Source organism: Canis aureus, chromosome 15 (assembly GCF_053574225.1).
Source record: "Canis aureus isolate CA01 chromosome 15, VMU_Caureus_v.1.0, whole genome shotgun sequence".
In the NCBI taxonomy this organism is placed as follows: Eukaryota; Metazoa; Chordata; class Mammalia; order Carnivora; family Canidae; genus Canis; species Canis aureus.
In genome coordinates, this window is record NC_135625.1 from 25,176,619 (window position 1) to 25,182,618 (window position 6,000).

At 41.8% G+C, this 6,000-nt stretch overlaps 1 long non-coding RNA gene across 24 annotated transcripts in view; it reads left to right on the forward strand.

Annotated features, from left to right (window-relative positions):
- Positions 1-6,000, forward strand: part of LOC144284385 (uncharacterized) — a 183,744-nt gene that overhangs the window by 17,681 nt on the left and 160,063 nt on the right. For 11 of the 24 annotated variants that reach the window (XR_013352720.1, XR_013352725.1, XR_013352713.1 and 8 more), the window contains one exon: positions 3,826-3,889. The exons of the other annotated variants lie outside the window; for them this stretch is intronic. This is a non-coding gene — a long non-coding RNA (uncharacterized LOC144284385). The remainder of the gene's footprint in view (positions 1-3,825; positions 3,890-6,000) is intronic. 24 annotated transcript variants of the gene reach the window in all.

Genomic DNA, 6,000 nt, shown 5'->3' on the forward strand with positions numbered 1-6,000 from the left:
ACCCCCAGCGGCCCCCATCCAGACACACCACAGCGCAGGCGGCACCCCCCTCCCCCAAGGAGAGCAAAGGGATCGGCTGCAGGGCCTCGGGGGGACTCTTACTCGGCGGGTAAGAGGACCTCAGGAGCCCTGTTTGCACCCTGCCCACCTTGACCTCAGGGTGACCCTGAAGGGATCACCGGGGAACCTGCCGCCCTGCAATGTCCCCCAGCCTGGATGCACCTGCCCACACATCCCTGTTTCCCGGAAGCTGAAGAGGAGGGGATGGGGCCACCCAGGATGGCTGGCACAGGGGGCCTGGCCTGGCCTGCTCTGGGTTACCTGACGGCGCCTCCTGATAAACGCCCTGAGGCGTTGGTTTTTATGCTGGAGCCAAAGCCTACAGCATTGGAACAAGCGGCACCCCTGGGGTTCCTGGGAGCCAGAGCCCCCAGAGGTGGGCCGGCAGCAGGAGAACATCTTCCAGGAGCGGATGTCTCCAGCCAAGTGAGCCTGAGGTGGGGCTGCACTAGATGCGGTTGCCTGGTCACGGGGGTTCCAAGTTCTGTTGGGCTCTGTGTCACGGGAGTGACCTCACTTCCTGGGACCCCCTCCCTGACCCCCACCTGATCCTGGGGACCCGAGATTGAGTCCCCCCTCAGGCTCCCTGCATGTGTCTCTGCCTCTCTCCCCGTGTGTCTCTCATAAATAAATAAAAATCAGTATACACCACATTTTCTTTATCCATTTACCTTTGATGGACATCTGAGTTGCTCCCAGCCCTTGGCTATGATAAAGAATGCTTCTATGAGGATGGAGGTCTCTTGGCGACCCTGCTTTCAATTCTTTTGACTACACGTACCCCAGAAATAGGATTGCTGGATTATATGGTAGTTGTAGTTTTAATTTTTTTGAGGAACTCTCATACTGTTTACATAGTGGTTGCACCATGCTACATTCCTATCAGCAATGCACAAGTGTCCTGATTTCTCCATATCCTTGCCAACATTTTATTTTTTAACAGTGGTCATCCTAATGGGTGTGAGGTGACCCTCATCGTGGTTGTGATTTGCCTTTTTTGATGGTTAGTGATGTGGAGCATCATTTCATAGGTTCATTGGCCATTTATACATCTTCTTTCAAGGAATGTCTGTACAGGCTCTTCGTCCTTTCTTCCATTGGGCTACTTGTTGCCTTGTGACGAAGTTCGTAGGAGTTTTTTGTATATTAACTTATTGTCAAATACATGGTTTGCACATATTTTTCCCATTCTATTCGTTGTCTCTTCACTCTCTAGATTGTATCCTTTGGTGCATTTGAAGTTTTATAGACCCCATTTGTCTATGTTTACTTGTTTGCTGGTGCTTTGGTATCGTAGTCAGGAAATCACTGCCAGGTCCGTGGATCCTGGGTGGCTCAGTCAGTAAGCATATGACTCAATGTCAGCTCAGGTCTTGATCTCAGGGTTGTGAGTTCAGGCCCCATATTAGGCTCCACCCTGGGTATGGAGCCTGTTTACAAAAAGAAAGAAATCATTGGCAGATCTAATATTGTGAATCTTTTCCTTATGTTTCCTTTCAAGCATTTTATCTATAAAATAGATATCTATTTTGGGGTTTTTTTTTAAACATTACTCTTACATATGTTTTCTCATTTTCAGTGTATGATTCTTTCACTTCTTTCATTAGTCTTGTTCCTGAATATCTTACCTTTTTCAGTGTTGTGGTAAATGGAGTTGTGTTCTTGAGTTCCACTTCAAATTGTTCATTGTTAACATCTAGAGATGCAACTGCTTCTTGGTGTGTTGGTTTTCATTTCTGCAACCTTGTTGAATTTGTTTACTGCTTCTAATTTTTTTTAATCCTTACGATTTCTACGTATGAGATTATGGTATATGCAAATATGATTCTTCTTCTTCCTTTCCAGTTTGGATGCGTTTTGTTTCTTTTACTTGCCTAATTGCTCTGGCTAAGTTTTCTAGTACTATATTTGATGGAAAGGCCAGAGTAAAGAACTTTATTTTGATCCTATTTTTAGAGGAAAAGTTTGAGTCTTTTGCTATTTTGTACATTAGTTGGGATTTTTTTTTTTCATATTTGGTCTTTATGATGTTTAGTTGGTTTACTTTTACTCCTAGTTTAGTAAGAGTTCTTTTCATGAAAGAGTATTAAGTCTCGTGAAGTGAAAAAAATAAACAGCATACAAAGTCAGATGCTTTTACCATCTGAACCACCTAGGTGCCCCCCTTTGCACATTCTTTTTTTGTTTCTTAAATTACACTTAGGAATGAAATCATATGGTATTTGTGTTTCTCTGACTCACTTATTTCACTTAGCATTACTCTTTAGCTCCATGTACGTCATTCCAAATGACGAGATTTCATTCTTTTGTATAACTGAATAATACTCCATCGCATATGTACCACGTCTTCTTTATCCATTCATCTATTCTTTCTAGAGTTCCTTGAGAGATTTATATATATATTTTTTTTTCTTTTTTTTTCTGTATGTGTTTATAGCATTAAGCTCTCCTAGAAATCTTTTGCTGCAGCCTAAATGTTTTGGTATATTGGGTTTCCTTGTTTCATTTGTTTCAAGATACTATGTATTTATGTAAGAAAGAGAACCCAGGAGTGGGTGGGGGCAGGGGGAAAGGAGAGGGAGAATCTTAAGCAGGCTCCACACTCACTGCAGAACCCAGCACAGGGCTCGATCTCAAGATACTGAGATCATGATCTGAGCCAAATCAGGAGTCGAAGGCTTAACCAACTGAGCCACCCAGATGGCCTCAAGATGCTTTTTAATTTCCCCCTTAAGTTATTCTAGGAAAAAGTTTTTCTTCTTTGACCTGTTGGTTGTTAAGAGAACGTTGTTTCATAATTGGCTCTTTATACATCTGAGACTTCACTAATGTGGTGGTCACTGGCCAGGCACATGTGACAATTTACATTAAAATTAATTAAAATTATATAAAATTTTATATAATTGAGAAAATTCACTTTCTCAATCACACTCGCCATATATATCAGATATGTAATAACCACATACCATATTGGGCAGCACTAGTAGACAGTATTTCCTTTTTACGGTACGATCTATTGGAGTCTTGATATAGATAGAATAATAGTTGTCAACCAGGTGCAATTTTGTCCCCCATGGGACGTATGGCAATATCTGGAAACATGTTTGATTTCACAGGTAGGGGATCCGTGTTTTACTGGCACCTAGTGGGTGGAGTTCCGGAAAGCTGTTAAAATCCCGTAATTCACAGGACAGCCCCCCAACAAAGGCTCATCCGGCCCACATGCCAGTAGTTTTGACGGTGAAAACCTTTGACCTATAATATGTTTCAGCAGGACGTGGAGGGCTCGTTGTTTTTTCCCTCTGATTGGCCAGTTGACTAGACCCCCTCTGCTGTGTGTATTCAATCCATCCTCTGCTTACTGCTAGTGAACTTTAGGCTAAAAATGTGTTTTGGTATTCTTGGTTTTTTTTTTTTTTTTTTTCACTTAAATGGTGGAGAAGGTCCTATTCCTTGCTAATTAGCATGCAATTTTTTTTAAAGTGAAATTGATAGTTAAGGTCCTTTACAATGAAAGAATACATATTTAATTTTATTTTTTTATTTTTTAAAGATTTTCTTTATTTATTCATGAGAAGGACACAGAGGGAGAGAGAGGCACAGACACAGGCAGAGGGAGAAGCAGGCTCCACGCAGAAGCCTGACGTGGGACTCGATCCTGGGTCTCCAGGATCACACCCTGGGCCGAAGGCAGTCACCAAACCACTGAGCCACCCGGGCGGCCCAGCATACAATTTTAAAAAATCGACTTTTGCTGTCTTACAGGTTCTTTGACTCTGCACATATAGACAAATCTCTGTTTCTGGCTCATCATGGCTTCCACTTCAAGGTAAGTGCCTTTGATGAAAGCCTTTATGAAGGGCCACACCCAGGACATTTTTAGCTCTTGGTCCTGCTGGCCTCACTAAGCATATGGTGTCTAGGAAAGAAAAAGGAGGAAGAGAGAGCACAAAAGGGAGACTGAGGAAAGATGAGGCAAGCAGGGTAGTGCATGTGGTATAGGTGAGGCTTTGTAGCTCCAGGGTCTGCACTGTGTCTGAAAATGTGATTTATTTCTCTCATCTTATTTTTTTTTTTTAAGATTTGTATTATATATAAATCAGAGAAAGGGAGAGAGAGCACAAGTGGGAGTTAGAGAGAGAGGGAGAACACGCTCCAGATTGAGCACGGAGCCCAATGTGGGACTCGACCTCATGACCCCGAGATCAGGATCCAAGCTGAAACCAACAGTTGGTCACATAACTGACTGTGCCATCCAGGCGCCCCCTCCTCATCTTTTAATGCACAAGGTGCTTGCTACTGGACTACCATGCTCCCTGCAAGCTTTACCATTCCATGAGTCTTCTTTCCTTATTTTTTTCAAGTTTTTACTTAAATTCTAGTTAGTTAACATATACTGTAATATTGGTTCAAGACTAGTGTTTAGTGATTCATCACTTACCTATAACACCCAGTGCTCATCACAACAAGTGCCCTCCTCACTGCCAATCACCACGCCAATCCCATGCCCTCCTTCCCTCCAGCAAGCCTGTTGTTCTCTGTACTAAAGAATCTCTTATAGTATACCTCCCACTCTTTTCCTTCCTTCCCCATATTCGTTTGTTGTTGTTGTTGTTGTTGTTGTTGTTGTTGTTGTTTTATTGTTGTTTTTGTTTTAATTCCACATATGAGTGAAATCATCTGGTATTTTCTCTGAATGACTGACTTTGCTTAACATATAGAATACACTCTAGGTCCTTTCTTTGGTGTTAGTAGTGATCTCTCCTTTCTCATCATGATTTTATTAGTTTGAGTGTTTTCTGTCTTCTTTTAAATAAGGCTGGCTAATGGTTTATCTACCTTCTTAATTGTTTCAAAGAACCAACTCCTGGTTTTGTTGATCTTTTCCACAGTTCTTCTGGTCTCTATTTCATTGAGTTCTGCTCGAGTCTTTTTTAACCCTCTTCTTCTGCTGGGTGTTGGATCTATTTGCTGTCTTTCACCAGCTCCCTTAGGTGGAAGGTTAGCTTTTCTATTTGAGTTTTTTCCAGTTTTTGGATGGATGCTTGTATTGCGATGTATTTCCCCCTCAGGACTGCTTTTGCTGTATCCCAAAGATTTTGAATGGTGGTGTCTTCATTCTCATTAGTTTCCATGAATCTTTTTAATTCTTCTCTAATTTCGTGGTTGACCCTTTCACCTTGTAGCAGGATGGTCCTTAACCTCCACGTATTTGAAATCCTTCCAAACTTCTTCTTGTGATTTAGTTCTAGTTTCAAAGCATTATGGTCTGAAAATACACAGGGTCGATCCCAATCTTTTGGTATCAATTAAGACCTGATGTGTGACCCAGTTTGTGGTCTCTTCTGGAGAAAGCCCCACGTGCACTTGAGAAGAATGTGTATTCAGTTGCGTTTGCATGTAAAGTTCTATAAATATCTGTGAAATCCATCTGGTCCAGTGTATCATTTAAAGCTCCTGTTTCTTTGGAGATGTTGTGCTTAAAAGACCTGTGGATTGCAGAAAGCGCTCCATTGAAGTCACCAAGTATAAGTGTATTATTATCTAAGTATGTCTTAACTTTGGTTATTAATCGATTGATATACTTGGCGGCTCACGCATCCGGGCCATAAATATTCGTGATTGTTAGGTCCTCTTGTTGGATAGATCCTTTAAGTATGATATAGTGTCCCTCTTCACCTCTCACTACAGTCTTTGGGACAAACTTTAATTTATCTGATATAAGGATGGCTACCCCTGCATTTATTGAGGACTATTTGAATGGTACACAGTTCTCCAACCTTTTATTTTCAGGCTGTAGGTGTCCTGATGTCTAAAATGAGTCTCTTGGAGACAGCAAATGGATGGGTCTTGCCTTTTTTTATCCAGTCTGAAACCCTGCGTCCTTTTGATGGGGTCATTAAGCCCATTCACGTTCAGAGTTACTATTGACAGATATGG